The sequence below is a fragment of the Carassius gibelio genome, chromosome A3 (assembly GCF_023724105.1).
Source record: "Carassius gibelio isolate Cgi1373 ecotype wild population from Czech Republic chromosome A3, carGib1.2-hapl.c, whole genome shotgun sequence".
NCBI lineage: Eukaryota > Metazoa > Chordata > Actinopteri > Cypriniformes > Cyprinidae > Carassius > Carassius gibelio.
The window spans coordinates 4287472-4304733 of NC_068373.1; the positions used below are offsets into that span (position 1 = coordinate 4287472).

The 17262-nt window shown below is 38.5% G+C and overlaps 21 pseudogenes; all 21 read left to right on the forward strand.

The window, feature by feature from the left end:
* The first annotated feature begins 610 nt into the window (after positions 1-610).
* Positions 611-729, forward strand: LOC127957942 (uncharacterized; annotated as a pseudogene).
* A 371-nt stretch (positions 730-1100) lies between these two features.
* Positions 1101-1219, forward strand: LOC127957945 (uncharacterized; annotated as a pseudogene).
* Positions 1220-2487: 1268 nt separating this feature from the next.
* Positions 2488-2606, forward strand: LOC127957950 (uncharacterized; annotated as a pseudogene).
* Positions 2607-2976: 370 nt separating this feature from the next.
* On the forward strand, positions 2977-3095 carry LOC127962715 (uncharacterized; annotated as a pseudogene).
* Positions 3096-3582: 487 nt separating this feature from the next.
* LOC127961615 (uncharacterized) lies at positions 3583-3701 on the forward strand (annotated as a pseudogene).
* A 660-nt stretch (positions 3702-4361) lies between these two features.
* Positions 4362-4480, forward strand: LOC127959845 (uncharacterized; annotated as a pseudogene).
* A 367-nt stretch (positions 4481-4847) lies between these two features.
* On the forward strand, positions 4848-4966 carry LOC127957957 (uncharacterized; annotated as a pseudogene).
* A 1267-nt stretch (positions 4967-6233) lies between these two features.
* LOC127959849 (uncharacterized) lies at positions 6234-6352 on the forward strand (annotated as a pseudogene).
* A 367-nt stretch (positions 6353-6719) lies between these two features.
* Positions 6720-6838, forward strand: LOC127962718 (uncharacterized; annotated as a pseudogene).
* Positions 6839-7325: 487 nt separating this feature from the next.
* Positions 7326-7444, forward strand: LOC127961623 (uncharacterized; annotated as a pseudogene).
* A 660-nt stretch (positions 7445-8104) lies between these two features.
* On the forward strand, positions 8105-8223 carry LOC127959854 (uncharacterized; annotated as a pseudogene).
* Positions 8224-8590: 367 nt separating this feature from the next.
* LOC127957959 (uncharacterized) lies at positions 8591-8709 on the forward strand (annotated as a pseudogene).
* A 1267-nt stretch (positions 8710-9976) lies between these two features.
* Positions 9977-10095, forward strand: LOC127959859 (uncharacterized; annotated as a pseudogene).
* A 367-nt stretch (positions 10096-10462) lies between these two features.
* On the forward strand, positions 10463-10581 carry LOC127957963 (uncharacterized; annotated as a pseudogene).
* A 1267-nt stretch (positions 10582-11848) lies between these two features.
* Positions 11849-11967, forward strand: LOC127959865 (uncharacterized; annotated as a pseudogene).
* A 369-nt stretch (positions 11968-12336) lies between these two features.
* Positions 12337-12455, forward strand: LOC127957966 (uncharacterized; annotated as a pseudogene).
* Positions 12456-13116: 661 nt separating this feature from the next.
* LOC127959875 (uncharacterized) lies at positions 13117-13235 on the forward strand (annotated as a pseudogene).
* Positions 13236-13603: 368 nt separating this feature from the next.
* LOC127957969 (uncharacterized) lies at positions 13604-13722 on the forward strand (annotated as a pseudogene).
* Positions 13723-15121: 1399 nt separating this feature from the next.
* LOC127957974 (uncharacterized) lies at positions 15122-15240 on the forward strand (annotated as a pseudogene).
* A 374-nt stretch (positions 15241-15614) lies between these two features.
* On the forward strand, positions 15615-15733 carry LOC127961522 (uncharacterized; annotated as a pseudogene).
* Positions 15734-17140: 1407 nt separating this feature from the next.
* LOC127957978 (uncharacterized) lies at positions 17141-17259 on the forward strand (annotated as a pseudogene).
* The last annotated feature ends 3 nt before the right edge of the window (positions 17260-17262 follow it).

A 17262-nucleotide genomic window follows, 5' to 3' on the forward strand; every position in this document is an offset into this window, starting at 1 on the left:
AGTCAATGCCCCATATCTGAATCTTAGCAGGTATGGGCCTGGTTAGTAATTGGATGGGAGACACCCTGGTAATACCAGTTGCTTTAAGATTTTTGGAAATTTTTCACAAATTATATAATAATCTTGCAAAAAAAAAAAAAAAAAGAGTAAATGCCCAATCTTTGAATCTTAGAAGGTATGGACCTGTTTAGTGCTTGGATGGGAGACCGCCTCGGAATACCAGTTGCTGTAATATTTTTGGAAATTTGTACTAATTATATAATTATCTTGAAACAAAAAGAGTCAATGCCCAATCTTTGAATCTTAGCAGCTATGGACCTGTTTAGTGTTTGGATGGGAGACCGCCTCGGAAAACCAGGTGCTCTAATATTATTGGAAATTCATTACTAATTATATAATAATCTTTAAAAAAAAAAAAAAAAAAAAAAAAAAAAAGAGTCAATGCCCGATCTCTTAATCTTAGCAGGTATTGGCCTGGTTAGTGCTTGGATGGGAGACCGCCTGGGAATACCAGGTGCTTTAAGCTTTAGGGTTTTCTTTCCTACTTATATAATGTACCGGCGATTAGATTGACTGATCTTTAAATAGCTCTCTCTTTGCAGCAGTCTTCGCTTATGGCCATACCACCCTGGCTATGCCAGATCATGTCTGAGCTCGGAAGCTAAGCAGGTTTGGGCCTGGTTAGTAATTGGATGGGAGACCCCCTGGTAATACCAGTTGCTTTAAGATTTTTGTAAATTTTTCACAAATTATATAATAATCTTGAAAAAAAAAAAGAGTCAATGCCCATTCTTTGAATCTTAGCAGTCATGGACCTGTTTAGTGTCTGGATGGGAGACCGCCTCGGAATACCAGGTGCTCTAATATTATTGGAAATTTATTACTAATTATATAATAATCTTAAAAAAAAAAAAAAAAAAAAAAAGAGTCAATGCCCGATCTCTTAATCTTAGCAGGTATTGGCCTGGTTAGTGCTTGGATGGGAGACCGCCTGGGAATACCAGGTGCTTTAAGCTTTAGGGTTTTCTTTCCTACTTATATAATGTACCGGCGATTAGATTGACTGATCTTTAAATAGCTCTCTCTTTGCAGCAGTCTTCGCTTATGGCCATACCACCCTGGCTATGCCAGATCATGTCTGAGCTCGGAAGCTAAGCAGGTTTGGGCCTGGTTAGTAATTGGATGGGAGACCCCCTGGTAATACCAGTTGCTTTAAGATTTTTGTAAATTTTTCACAAATTATATAATAATCTTGAAAAAAAAAGAGTGAATGCCCATTCTTTGAATCTTAGCAGTCATTGACCTGTGTAGTGTTTGGATGGGAGACCCCCTGGTAATACCAGGTGCTCTAATATTATTGGAAATTTATTACTAATTATATAATAATCTTAAAAAAAAAGAGCCAATGCCCGATCTCTTAATCTTAGCAGGTATTGGCCTGGTTAGTGCTTGGATGGGAGACCGCCTCGGAATACCAGGTGCTGTAAGCTTTTGGATTTTCATTCCTACTTATATAATGTATGGGCGATTTGATTGGCTGATCTTTAAATAGTCTTCTCTTTGCAGTATCCTTCGCTTGCGACCGTAACAACCTGGCTATGCCTGATCTCGTCTGCTCTCGGAAGCTAAGCAGGTTTGGTCCTGTATAATGTACCGGCGATTAGATTGGCTGATCTTTAAATAGCTCTCTCTTTGCAGCAGTCTTCGCTTATGGCCATTCCACCCTGGCTATGCCAGATCATGTCTGAGCTCGGAAACTAAGCAGGTTTCGGCCTGGTTAGTAATTGGATGGCAGACCCCCTGGTAATACCAGTTGCTTTAAGATTTTTGGAAATTTTTCACAAATTATATAATAATCTTGCAAGAAAAAAAGAAAGGAGTCAATGCCCCATATCTGAATCTTAGCAGGTATGGGCCTGGTTAGTAATTGGATGGGAGACACCCTGGTAATACCAGTTGCTTTAAGATTTTTGGAAATTTTTCACAAATTATATAATAATCTTGCAAAAAAAAAAAAAAAAAGAGTAAATGCCCAATCTTTGAATCTTAGAAGGTATGGACCTGTTTAGTGCTTGGATGGGAGACCGCCTCGGAATACCAGTTGCTGTAATATTTTTGGAAATTTGTACTAATTATATAATTATCTTGAAACAAAAAGAGTCAATGCCCAATCTTTGAATCTTAGCAGCTATGGACCTGTTTAGTGTTTGGATGGGAGACCGCCTCGGAAAACCAGGTGCTCTAATATTATTGGAAATTCATTACTAATTATATAATAATCTTTAAAAAAAAAAAAAAAAAAAAAAAAAAAAGAGTCAATGCCCGATCTCTTAATCTTAGCAGGTATTGGCCTGGTTAGTGCTTGGATGGGAGACCGCCTGGGAATACCAGGTGCTTTAAGCTTTAGGGTTTTCTTTCCTACTTATATAATGTACCGGCGATTAGATTGACTGATCTTTAAATAGCTCTCTCTTTGCAGCAGTCTTCGCTTATGGCCATACCACCCTGGCTATGCCAGATCATGTCTGAGCTCGGAAGCTAAGCAGGTTTGGGCCTGGTTAGTAATTGGATGGGAGACCCCCTGGTAATACCAGTTGCTTTAAGATTTTTGTAAATTTTTCACAAATTATATAATAATCTTGAAAAAAAAAAAGAGTCAATGCCCATTCTTTGAATCTTAGCAGTCATGGACCTGTTTAGTGTCTGGATGGGAGACCGCCTCGGAATACCAGGTGCTCTAATATTATTGGAAATTTATTACTAATTATATAATAATCTTAAAAAAAAAAAAAAAAAAAAAAGAGTCAATGCCCGATCTCTTAATCTTAGCAGGTATTGGCCTGGTTAGTGCTTGGATGGGAGACCGCCTGGGAATACCAGGTGCTTTAAGCTTTAGGGTTTTCTTTCCTACTTATATAATGTACCGGCGATTAGATTGACTGATCTTTAAATAGCTCTCTCTTTGCAGCAGTCTTCGCTTATGGCCATACCACCCTGGCTATGCCAGATCATGTCTGAGCTCGGAAGCTAAGCACGTTTGGGCCTGGTTAGTAATTGGATGGGAGACCCCCTGGTAATACCAGTTGCTTTAAGATTTTTGTAAATTTTTCACAAATTATATAATAATCTTGAAAAAAAAAAGAGTGAATGCCCATTCTTTGAATCTTAGCAGTCATTGACCTGTGTAGTGTTTGGATGGGAGACCCCCTGGTAATACCAGGTGCTCTAATATTATTGGAAATTTATTACTAATTATATAATAATCTTAAAAAAAAGAGCCAATGCCCGATCTCTTAATCTTAGCAGGTATTGGCCTGGTTAGTGCTTGGATGGGAGACCGCCTCGGAATACCAGGTGCTGTAAGCTTTTGGATTTTCATTCCTACTTATATAATGTATGGGCGATTTGATTGGCTGATCTTTAAATAGTCTTCTCTTTGCAGTATCCTTCGCTTGCGACCGTAACAACCTGGCTATGCCTGATCTCGTCTGCTCTCGGAAGCTAAGCAGGTTTGGTCCTGTATAATGTACCGGCGATTAGATTGGCTGATCTTTAAATAGCTCTCTCTTTGCAGCAGTCTTCGCTTATGGCCATTCCACCCTGGCTATGCCAGATCATGTCTGAGCTCGGAAGCTAAGCAGGTTTGGGCCTGGTTAGTAATTGGATGGGAGACCCCCTGGTAATACCAGTTGCTTTAAGATTTTTGGAATTTTTTCACAAATTATATAATAATCTTGCAAGAAAAAAAGAAAGGAGTCAATGCCCCATATCTGAATCTTAGCAGGTATGGGCCTGGTTAGTAATTGGATGGGAGACACCCTGGTAATACCAGTTGCTTTAAGATTTTTGGAAATTTTTCACAAATTATATAATAATCTTGCAAAAAAAAAAAAAAAAAGAGTAAATGCCCAATCTTTGAATCTTAGAAGGTATGGACCTGTTTAGTGCTTGGATGGGAGACCGCCTCGGAATACCAGTTGCTGTAATATTTTTGGAAATTTGTACTAATTATATAATTATCTTGAAACAAAAAGAGTCAATGCCCAATCTTTGAATCTTAGCAGCTATGGACCTGTTTAGTGTTTGGATGGGAGACCGCCTCGGAAAACCAGGTGCTCTAATATTATTGGAAATTCATTACTAATTATATAATAATATTTAAAAAAAAAAAAAAAAAAAAAAAAAAGAGTCAATGCCCGATCTCTTAATCTTAGCAGGTATTGGCCTGGTTAGTGCTTGGATGGGAGACCGCCTGGGAATACCAGGTGCTTTAAGCTTTAGGGTTTTCTTTCCTACTTATATAATGTACCGGCGATTAGATTGGCTGATCTTTAAATAGCTCTTTCTTTGCAGCAGTCTTTGCTTATGGCCATACCACCCTGGCTATGCCAGATCATGTCTGAGCTCGGAAGCTAAGCAGGTTTGGGCCTGGTTAGTAATTGGATGGGAGACCCCCTGGTAATACCAGTTGCTCTAAGATTTTTGTAAATTTTTCACAAATTATATAATAATCTTGAAAAAAAAAAGTCAATGCCCATTCTTTGAATCTTAGCAGTCATGGACCTGTTTAGTGTCTGGATGGGAGACCGCCTCGGAATACCAGGTGCTCTAATATTATTGGAAATTTATTACTAATTATATAATAATCTTAAAAAAAAAAAAAAAAAAAAAAGAGTCAATGCCCGATCTCTTAATCTTAGCAGGTATTGGCCTGGTTAGTGCTTGGATGGGAGACCGCCTGGGAATAACAGGTGCTTTAAGCTTTAGGGTTTTCTTTCCTACTTATATAATGTACCGGCGATTAGATTGACTGATCTTTAAATAGCTCTCTCTTTGCAGCAGTCTTCGCTTATGGCCATACCACCCTGGCTATGCCAGATCATGTCTGAGCTCGGAAGCTAAGCAGGTTTGGGCCTGGTTAGTAATTGGATGGGAGACCCCCTGGTAATACCAGTTGCTTTAAGATTTTTGTAAATTTTTCACAAATTATATAATAATCTTGAAAAAAAAAGAGTGAATGCCCATTCTTTGAATCTTAGCAGTCATTGACCTGTGTAGTGTTTGGATGGGAGACCCCCTGGTAATACCAGGTGCTCTAATATTATTGGAAATTTATTACTAATTATATAATAATCTTAAAAAAAAAGAGCCAATGCCCGATCTCTTAATCTTAGCAGGTATTGGCCTGGTTAGTGCTTGGATGGGAGACCGCCTCGGAATACCAGGTGCTGTAAGCTTTTGGATTTTCATTCCTACTTATATAATGTATGGGCGATTTGATTGGCTGATCTTTAAATAGTCTTCTCTTTGCAGTATCCTTCGCTTGCGACCGTAACAACCTGGCTATGCCTGATCTCGTCTGCTCTCGGAAGCTAAGCAGGTTTGGTCCTGTATAATGTACCGGCGATTAGATTGGCTGATCTTTAAATAGCTCTCTCTTTGCAGCAGTCTTCGCTTATGGCCATTCCACCCTGGCTATGCCAGATCATGTCTGAGCTCGGAAACTAAGCAGGTTTCGGCCTGGTTAGTAATTGGATGGCAGACCCCCTGGTAATACCAGTTGCTTTAAGATTTTTGGAAATTTTTCACAAATTATATAATAATCTTGCAAGAAAAAAAGAAAGGAGTCAATGCCCCATATCTGAATCTTAGCAGGTATGGGCCTGGTTAGTAATTGGATGGGAGACACCCTGGTAATACCAGTTGCTTTAAGATTTTTGGAAATTTTTCACAAATTATATAATAATCTTGCAAAAAAAAAAAAAAAAAGAGTAAATGCCCAATCTTTGAATCTTAGAAGGTATGGACCTGTTTAGTGCTTGGATGGGAGACCGCCTCGGAATACCAGTTGCTGTAATATTTTTGGAAATTTGTACTAATTATATAATTATCTTGAAACAAAAAGAGTCAATGCCCAATCTTTGAATCTTAGCAGCTATGGACCTGTTTAGTGTTTGGATGGGAGACCGCCTCGGAAAACCAGGTGCTCTAATATTATTGGAAATTCATTACTAATTATATAATAATATTTAAAAAAAAAAAAAAAAAAAAAAAAAAAGAGTCAATGCCCGATCTCTTAATCTTAGCAGGTATTAGCCTGGTTAGTGCTTGGATGGGAGACCGCCTGGGAATACCAGGTGCTTTAAGCTTTAGGGTTTTCTTTCCTACTTATATAATGTACCGGCGATTAGATTGGCTGATCTTTAAATAGCTCTGTCTTTGCAGCAGTCTTTGCTTATGGCCATACCACCCTGGCTATGCCAGATCATGTCTGAGCTCGGAAGCTAAGCAGGTTTGGGCCTGGTTAGTAATTGGATGGGAGACCCCCTGGTAATACCAGTTGCTCTAAGATTTTTGTAAATTTTTCACAAATTATATAATAATCTTGAAAAAAAAAAGTCAATGCCCATTCTTTGAATCTTAGCAGTCATGGACCTGTTTAGTGTCTGGATGGGAGACCGCCTCGGAATACCAGGTGCTCTAATATTATTGGAAATTTATTACTAATTATATAATAATCTTAAAAAAAAAAAAAAAAAAAAAAGAGTCAATGCCCGATCTCTTAATCTTAGCAGGTATTGGCCTGGTTAGTGCTTGGATGGGAGACCGCCTGGGAATAACAGGTGCTTTAAGCTTTAGGGTTTTCTTTCCTACTTATATAATGTACCGGCGATTAGATTGACTGATCTTTAAATAGCTCTCTCTTTGCAGCAGTCTTCGCTTATGGCCATACCACCCTGGCTATGCCAGATCATGTCTGAGCTCGGAAGCTAAGCACGTTTGGGCCTGGTTAGTAATTGGATGGGAGACCCCCTGGTAATACCAGTTGCTTTAAGATTTTTGTAAATTTTTCACAAATTATATAATAATCTTGAAAAAAAAAAGAGTGAATGCCCATTCTTTGAATCTTAGCAGTCATTGACCTGTGTAGTGTTTGGATGGGAGACCCCCTGGTAATACCAGGTGCTCTAATATTATTGGAAATTTATTACTAATTATATAATAATCTTAAAAAAAAGAGCCAATGCCCGATCTCTTAATCTTAGCAGGTATTGGCCTGGTTAGTGCTTGGATGGGAGACCGCCTCGGAATACCAGGTGCTGTAAGCTTTTGGATTTTCATTCCTACTTATATAATGTATGGGCGATTTGATTGGCTGATCTTTAAATAGTCTTCTCTTTGCAGTATCCTTCGCTTGCGACCGTAACAACCTGGCTATGCCTGATCTCGTCTGCTCTCGGAAGCTAAGCAGGTTTGGTCCTGTATAATGTACCGGCGATTAGATTGGCTGATCTTTAAATAGCTCTCTCTTTGCAGCAGTCTTCGCTTATGGCCATTCCACCCTGGCTATGCCAGATCATGTCTGAGCTCGGAAGCTAAGCAGGTTTGGGCCTGGTTAGTAATTGGATGGGAGACCCCCTGGTAATACCAGTTGCTTTAAGATTTTTGGAATTTTTTCAGAAATTATATAATAATCTTGCAAGAAAAAAAGAAAGGAGTCAATGCCCCATATCTGAATCTTAGCAGGTATGGGCCTGGTTAGTAATTGGATGGGAGACACCCTGGTAATACCAGTTGCTTTAAGATTTTTGGAAATTTTTCACAAATTATATAATAATCTTGCAAAAAAAAAAAAAAAAAGAGTAAATGCCCAATCTTTGAATCTTAGAAGGTATGGACCTGTTTAGTGCTTGGATGGGAGACCGCCTCGGAATACCAGTTGCTGTAATATTTTTGGAAATTTGTACTAATTATATAATTATCTTGAAACAAAAAGAGTCAATGCCCAATCTTTGAATCTTAGCAGCTATGGACCTGTTTAGTGTTTGGATGGGAGACCGCCTCGGAAAACCAGGTGCTCTAATATTATTGGAAATTCATTACTAATTATATAATAATATTTAAAAAAAAAAAAAAAAAAAAAAAAAAGAGTCAATGCCCGATCTCTTAATCTTAGCAGGTATTGGCCTGGTTAGTGCTTGGATGGGAGACCGCCTGGGAATACCAGGTGCTTTAAGCTTTAGGGTTTTCTTTCCTACTTATATAATGTACCGGCGATTAGATTGGCTGATCTTTAAATAGCTCTTTCTTTGCAGCAGTCTTTGCTTATGGCCATACCACCCTGGCTATGCCAGATCATGTCTGAGCTCGGAAGCTAAGCAGGTTTGGGCCTGGTTAGTAATTGGATGGGAGACCCCCTGGTAATACCAGTTGCTCTAAGATTTTTGTAAATTTTTCACAAATTATATAATAATCTTGAAAAAAAAAAGTCAATGCCCATTCTTTGAATCTTAGCAGTCATGGACCTGTTTAGTGTCTGGATGGGAGACCGCCTCGGAATACCAGGTGCTCTAATATTATTGGAAATTTATTACTAATTATATAATAATCTTAAAAAAAAAAAAAAAAAAAAAAGAGTCAATGCCCGATCTCTTAATCTTAGCAGGTATTGGCCTGGTTAGTGCTTGGATGGGAGACCGCCTGGGAATAACAGGTGCTTTAAGCTTTAGGGTTTTCTTTCCTACTTATATAATGTACCGGCGATTAGATTGACTGATCTTTAAATAGCTCTCTCTTTGCAGCAGTCTTCGCTTATGGCCATACCACCCTGGCTATGCCAGATCATGTCTGAGCTCGGAAGCTAAGCAGGTTTGGGCCTGGTTAGTAATTGGATGGGAGACCCCCTGGTAATACCAGTTGCTTTAAGATTTTTGTAAATTTTTCACAAATTATATAATAATCTTGAAAAAAAAAGAGTGAATGCCCATTCTTTGAATCTTAGCAGTCATTGACCTGTGTAGTGTTTGGATGGGAGACCCCCTGGTAATACCAGGTGCTCTAATATTATTGGAAATTTATTACTAATTATATAATAATCTTAAAAAAAAAGAGCCAATGCCCGATCTCTTAATCTTAGCAGGTATTGGCCTGGTTAGTGCTTGGATGGGAGACCGCCTCGGAATACCAGGTGCTGTAAGCTTTTGGATTTTCATTCCTACTTATATAATGTATGGGCGATTTGATTGGCTGATCTTTAAATAGTCTTCTCTTTGCAGTATCCTTCGCTTGCGACCGTAACAACCTGGCTATGCCTGATCTCGTCTGCTCTCGGAAGCTAAGCAGGTTTGGTCCTGTATAATGTACCGGCGATTAGATTGGCTGATCTTTAAATAGCTCTCTCTTTGCAGCAGTCTTCGCTTATGGCCATTCCACCCTGGCTATGCCAGATCATGTCTGAGCTCGGAAACTAAGCAGGTTTCGGCCTGGTTAGTAATTGGATGGCAGACCCCCTGGTAATACCAGTTGCTTTAAGATTTTTGGAAATTTTTCACAAATTATATAATAATCTTGCAAGAAAAAAAGAAAGGAGTCAATGCCCCATATCTGAATCTTAGCAGGTATGGGCCTGGTTAGTAATTGGATGGGAGACACCCTGGTAATACCAGTTGCTTTAAGATTTTTGGAAATTTTTCACAAATTATATAATAATCTTGCAAAAAAAAAAAAAAAAAGAGTAAATGCCCAATCTTTGAATCTTAGAAGGTATGGACCTGTTTAGTGCTTGGATGGGAGACCGCCTCGGAATACCAGTTGCTGTAATATTTTTGGAAATTTGTACTAATTATATAATTATCTTGAAACAAAAAGAGTCAATGCCCAATCTTTGAATCTTAGCAGCTATGGACCTGTTTAGTGTTTGGATGGGAGACCGCCTCGGAAAACCAGGTGCTCTAATATTATTGGAAATTCATTACTAATTATATAATAATATTTAAAAAAAAAAAAAAAAAAAAAAAAAAAGAGTCAATGCCCGATCTCTTAATCTTAGCAGGTATTAGCCTGGTTAGTGCTTGGATGGGAGACCGCCTGGGAATACCAGGTGCTTTAAGCTTTAGGGTTTTCTTTCCTACTTATATAATGTACCGGCGATTAGATTGGCTGATCTTTAAATAGCTCTTTCTTTGCAGCAGTCTTTGCTTATGGCCATACCACCCTGGCTATGCCAGATCATGTCTGAGCTCGGAAGCTAAGCAGGTTTGGGCCTGGTTAGTAATTGGATGGGAGACCCCCTGGTAATACCAGTTGCTCTAAGATTTTTGTAAATTTTTCACAAATTATATAATAATCTTGAAAAAAAAAAGTCAATGCCCATTCTTTGAATCTTAGCAGTCATGGACCTGTTTAGTGTCTGGATGGGAGACCGCCTCGGAATACCAGGTGCTCTAATATTATTGGAAATTTATTACTAATTATATAATAATCTTAAAAAAAAAAAAAAAAAAAAAAGAGTCAATGCCCGATCTCTTAATCTTAGCAGGTATTGGCCTGGTTAGTGCTTGGATGGGAGACCGCCTGGGAATAACAGGTGCTTTAAGCTTTAGGGTTTTCTTTCCTACTTATATAATGTACCGGCGATTAGATTGACTGATCTTTAAATAGCTCTCTCTTTGCAGCAGTCTTCGCTTATGGCCATACCACCCTGGCTATGCCAGATCATGTCTGAGCTCGGAAGCTAAGCAGGTTTGGGCCTGGTTAGTAATTGGATGGGAGACCCCCTGGTAATACCAGTTGCTTTAAGATTTTTGTAAATTTTTCACAAATTATATAATAATCTTGAAAAAAAAAGAGTGAATGCCCATTCTTTGAATCTTAGCAGTCATTGACCTGTGTAGTGTTTGGATGGGAGACCCCCTGGTAATACCAGGTGCTCTAATATTATTGGAAATTTATTACTAATTATATAATAATCTTAAAAAAAAAGAGCCAATGCCCGATCTCTTAATCTTAGCAGGTATTGGCCTGGTTAGTGCTTGGATGGGAGACCGCCTCGGAATACCAGGTGCTGTAAGCTTTTGGATTTTCATTCCTACTTATATAATGTATGGGCGATTTGATTGGCTGATCTTTAAATAGTCTTCTCTTTGCAGTATCCTTCGCTTGCGACCGTAACAACCTGGCTATGCCTGATCTCGTCTGCTCTCGGAAGCTAAGCAGGTTTGGTCCTGTATAATGTACCGGCGATTAGATTGGCTGATCTTTAAATAGCTCTCTCTTTGCAGCAGTCTTCGCTTATGGCCATTCCACCCTGGCTATGCCAGATCATGTCTGAGCTCGGAAACTAAGCAGGTTTCGGCCTGGTTAGTAATTGGATGGCAGACCCCCTGGTAATACCAGTTGCTTTAAGATTTTTGGAAATTTTTCACAAATTATATAATAATCTTGCAAGAAAAAAAGAAAGGAGTCAATGCCCCATATCTGAATCTTAGCAGGTATGGGCCTGGTTAGTAATTGGATGGGAGACACCCTGGTAATACCAGTTGCTTTAAGATTTTTGGAAATTTTTCACAAATTATATAATAATCTTGCAAAAAAAAAAAAAAAAGAGTAAATGCCCAATCTTTGAATCTTAGAAGGTATGGACCTGTTTAGTGCTTGGATGGGAGACCGCCTCGGAATACCAGTTGCTGTAATATTTTTGGAAATTTGTACTAATTATATAATTATCTTGAAACAAAAAGAGTCAATGCCCAATCTTTGAATCTTAGCAGCTATGGACCTGTTTAGTGTTTGGATGGGAGACCGCCTCGGAAAACCAGGTGCTCTAATATTATTGGAAATTCATTACTAATTATATAATAATCTTTAAAAAAAAAAAAAAAAAAAAAAAAAAAAGAGTCAATGCCCGATCTCTTAATCTTAGCAGGTATTGGCCTGGTTAGTGCTTGGATGGGAGACCGCCTGGGAATACCAGGTGCTTTAAGCTTTAGGGTTTTCTTTCCTACTTATATAATGTACCGGCGATTAGATTGGCTGATCTTTAAATAGCTCTCTCTTTGCAGCAGTCTTTGCTTATGGCCATACCACCCTGGCTATGCCAGATCATGTCTGAGCTCGGAAGCTAAGCAGGTTTGGGCCTGGTTAGTAATTGGATGGGAGACCCCCTGGTAATACCAGTTGCTCTAAGATTTTTGTAAATTTTTCACAAATTATATAATAATCTTGAAAAAAAAAAGTCAATGCCCATTCTTTGAATCTTAGCAGTCATGGACCTGTTTAGTGTCTGGATGGGAGACCGCCTCGGAATACCAGGTGCTCTAATATTATTGGAAATTTATTACTAATTATATAATAATCTTAAAAAAAAAAAAAAAAAAAAAAAAGAGTCAATGCCCGATCTCTTAATCTTAGCAGGTATTGGCCTGGTTAGTGCTTGGATGGGAGACCGCCTGGGAATAACAGGTGCTTTAAGCTTTAGGGTTTTCTTTCCTACTTATATAATGTACCAGCGATTAGATTGACTGATCTTTAAATAGCTCTCTCTTTGCAGCAGTCTTCGCTTATGGCCATACCACCCTGGCTATGCCAGATCATGTCTGAGCTCGGAAGCTAAGCAGGTTTGGGCCTGGTTAGTAATTGGATGGGAGACCCCCTGGTAATACCAGTTGCTTTAAGATTTTTGGAATTTTTTCACAAATTATATAATAATCTTGCAAGAAAAAAAGAAAGGAGTCAATGCCCCATATCTGAATCTTAGCAGGTATGGGCCTGGTTAGTAATTGGATGGGAGACACCCTGGTAATACCAGTTGCTTTAAGATTTTTGGAAATTTTTCACAAATTATATAATAATCTTGCAAAAAAAAAAAAAAAAAGAGTAAATGCCCAATCTTTGAATCTTAGAAGGTATGGACCTGTTTAGTGCTTGGATGGGAGACCGCCTCGGAATACCAGTTGCTGTAATATTTTTGGAAATTTGTACTAATTATATAATTATCTTGAAACAAAAAGAGTCAATGCCCAATCTTTGAATCTTAGCAGCTATGGACCTGTTTAGTGTTTGGATGGGAGACCGCCTCGGAAAACCAGGTGCTCTAATATTATTGGAAATTCATTACTAATTATATAATAATATTTAAAAAAAAAAAAAAAAAAAAAAAAAAAGAGTCAATGCCCGATCTCTTAATCTTAGCAGGTATTGGCCTGGTTAGTGCTTGGATGGGAGACCGCCTGGGAATACCAGGTGCTTTAAGCTTTAGGGTTTTCTTTCCTACTTATATAATGTACCGGCGATTAGATTGGCTGATCTTTAAATAGCTCTTTCTTTGCAGCAGTCTTTGCTTATGGCCATACCACCCTGGCTATGCCAGATCATGTCTGAGCTCGGAAGCTAAGCAGGTTTGGGCCTGGTTAGTAATTGGATGGGAGACCCCCTGGTAATACCAGTTGCTCTAAGATTTTTGTAAATTTTTCACAAATTATATAATAATCTTGAAAAAAAAAAGTCAATGCCCATTCTTTGAATCTTAGCAGTCATGGACCTGTTTAGTGTCTGGATGGGAGACCGCCTCGGAATACCAGGTGCTCTAATATTATTGGAAATTTATTACTAATTATATAATAATCTTAAAAAAAAAAAAAAAAAAAAAAAGAGTCAATGCCCGATCTCTTAATCTTAGCAGGTATTGGCCTGGTTAGTGCTTGGATGGGAGACCGCCTGGGAATAACAGGTGCTTTAAGCTTTAGGGTTTTCTTTCCTACTTATATAATGTACCGGCGATTAGATTGACTGATCTTTAAATAGCTCTCTCTTTGCAGCAGTCTTCGCTTATGGCCATACCACCCTGGCTATGCCAGATCATGTCTGAGCTCGGAAGCTAAGCAGGTTTGGGCCTGGTTAGTAATTGGATGGGAGACCCCCTGGTAATACCAGTTGCTTTAAGATTTTTGTAAATTTTTCACAAATTATATAATAATCTTGAAAAAAAAAAGAGTGAATGCCCATTCTTTGAATCTTAGCAGTCATTGACCTGTGTAGTGTTTGGATGGGAGACCCCCTGGTAATACCAGGTGCTCTAATATTATTGGAAATTTATTACTAATTATATAATAATCTTAAAAAAAAAGAGCCAATGCCCGATCTCTTAATCTTAGCAGGTATTGGCCTGGTTAGTGCTTGGATGGGAGACCGCCTCGGAATACCAGGTGCTGTAAGCTTTTGGATTTTCATTCCTACTTATATAATGTATGGGCGATTTGATTGGCTGATCTTTAAATAGTCTTCTCTTTGCAGTATCCTTCGCTTGCGACCGTAACAACCTGGCTATGCCTGATCTCGTCTGCTCTCGGAAGCTAAGCAGGTTTGGTCCTGTATAATGTACCGGCGATTAGATTGGCTGATCTTTAAATAGCTCTCTCTTTGCAGCAGTCTTCGCTTATGGCCATTCCACCCTGGCTATGCCAGATCATGTCTGAGCTCGGAAACTAAGCAGGTTTCGGCCTGGTTAGTAATTGGATGGCAGACCCCCTGGTAATACCAGTTGCTTTAAGATTTTTGGAAATTTTTCACAAATTATATAATAATCTTGCAAGAAAAAAAGAAAGGAGTCAATGCCCCATATCTGAATCTTAGCAGGTATGGGCCTGGTTAGTAATTGGATGGGAGACACCCTGGTAATACCAGTTGCTTTAAGATTTTTGGAAATTTTTCACAAATTATATAATAATCTTGAAAAAAAAAAAAAGTCAATGCCCGATCTCTGAATAATAGCATGTTTTGCCTGGTTAGTACTTGGATGGAAGACGGCCGGGAAATACCAGTTGCTGTAATATTTTTGGCAATTTTTACTAATTACATAATAATCTTGAAAAAAAAAAAAAAAAAAGAGTAAATGCCCAATCTTTGAATCTTAGGAGGTATGGACCTGTTTAGTGCTTGGATGGGAGACCGCCTCGGAATACCAGTTGCTGTAATATTTTTGGAAATTTGTACTAATTATATAATTATCTTGAAACAAAAAGAGTCAATGCCCAATCTTTGAATCTTAGCAGCTATCGACCTGTTTAGTGTTTGGATGGGAGACCGCCTCGGAAAACCAGGTGCTCTAATATTATTGGAAATTTATTATTAATTATATAATAATCTTTAAAAAAAAAAAAAAAAAAAAAAGAGTCAATGCCCGATCTCTTAATCTTAGCAGGTATTGGCCTGGTTAGTGCTTGGATGGGAGACCGCCTGGGAATACCAGGTGCTTTAAGCTTTAGGGTTTTCTTTCCTACTTATATAATGTACCGGCGATTAGATTGGCTGATCTTTAAATAGCTCTCTCTTTGCAGCAGTCTTCGCTTATGGCCATACCACCCTGGCTATGCCAGATCATGTCTGAGCTCGGAAGCTAAGCAGGTTTGGGCCTGGTTAGTAATTGGATGGGAGACCCCCTGGTAATACCAGTTGCTTTAAGATTTTTGTAAATTTTTCACAAATTATATAATAATCTTGAAAAAAAAAAAGAGTCAATGCCCATTCTTTGAATCTTAGCAGTCATGGACCTGTTTAGTGTCTGGATGGGAGACCGCCTCGGAATACCAGGTGCTCTAATATTATTGGAAATTTATTACTAATTATATAATAATCTTAAAAAAAAAAAAAAAAAAAAAAAAAAGAGTCAATGCCTGATCTCTTAATCTTAGCAGGTATTGGCCTGGTTAGTGCTTGGATGGGAGACCGCCTGGGAATACCAGGTGCTTTAAGCTTTAGGGTTTTCTTTCCTACTTATATAATGTACCGGCGATTAGATTGACTGATCTTTAAATAGCTCTCTCTTTGCAGCAGTCTTCGCTTATGGCCATACCACCCTGGCTATGCCAGATCATGTCTGAGCTCGGAAGCTAAGCAGGTTTGGGCCTGGTTAGTAATTGGATGGGAGACCCCCTGGTAATACCAGTTGCTTTAATATTTTTGTAAATTTTTCACAAATTATATAATAATCTTGAAAAAAAAAAGAGTGAATGCCCATTCTTTGAATCTTAGCAGTCATTGACCTGTGTAGTGTTTGGATGGGAGACCCCCTGGTAATACCAGGTACTCTAATATTATTGGAAATTTATTACTAATTATATAATAATCTTAAAAAAAAAGAGCCAATGCCCGATCTCTTAATCTTAGCAGGTATTGGCCTGGTTAGTGCTTGGATGGGAGACCGCCTCGGAATACCAGGTGCTGTAAGCTTTTGGATTTTCATTCCTACTTATATAATGTATGGGCGATTTGATTGGCTGATCTTTAAATAGTCTTCTCTTTGCAGTATCCTTCGCTTGCGACCGTAACAACCTGGCTATGCCTGATCTCGTCTGCTCTCGGAAGCTAAGCAGGTTTGGTCCTGTATAATGTACCGGCGATTAGATTGGCTGATCTTTAAATAGCTCTCTCTTTGCAGCAGTCTTCGCTTATGGCCATTCCACCCTGGCTATGCCAGATCATGTCTGAGCTCGGAAACTAAGCAGGTTTCGGCCTGGTTAGTAATTGGATGGCAGACCCCCTGGTAATACCAGTTGCTTTAAGATTTTTGGAAATTTTTCACAAATTATATAATAATCTTGCAAGAAAAAAAGAAAGGAGTCAATGCCCCATATCTGAATCTTAGCAGGTATGGGCCTGGTTAGTAATTGGATGGGAGACACCCTGGTAATACCAGTTGCTTTAAGATTTTTGGAAATTTTTCACAAATTATATAATAATCTTGAAAAAAAAAAAAAAGTCAATGCCCGATCTCTGAATAATAGCAGGTTTTGCCTGGTTAGTACTTGGATGGAAGACGGCCGGGAAATACCAGTTGCTGTAATATTTTTGGCAATTTTTACTAATTACATAATAATCTTGCAAAAAAAAAAAAAAAAAAAAAAAAAAGAGTAAATGCCCAATCTTTGAACCTTAGGAGGTATGGACCTGTTTAGTGTTTGGATGGGAGACCGCCTCGGAATACTAGTTGCTGTAATATTTTTGGAAATTTGTACTAATTATATAATTATCTTGAAACAAAAAGAGTCAATGCCCAATCTTTGAATCTTAGCAGCTATCGACCTGTTTAGTGTTTGGATGGGAGACCGCCTCGGAAAACCAGGTGCTCTAATATTATTGGAAATTTATTACTAATTATATAATAATCTTTAAAAAAAAAAAAAAAAAAAAAAGTCAATGCCCGATCTCTTAATCTTAGCAGGTATTGGCCTGGTTAGTGCTTGGATGGGAGACCGCCTGGGAATACCAGGTGCTTTAAGCTTTAGGGTTTTCTTTCCTACTTATATAATGTACCGGCGATTAGATTGACTGATCTTTAAATAGCTCTCTCTTTGCAGCAGTCTTCGCTTATGGCCATACCACCCTGGCTATGCCAGATCATGTCTGAGCTCGGAAGCTAAGCAGGTTTGGGCCTGGTTAGTAATTGGATGGGAGACCCCCTGGTAATACCAGTTGCTTTAAGATTTT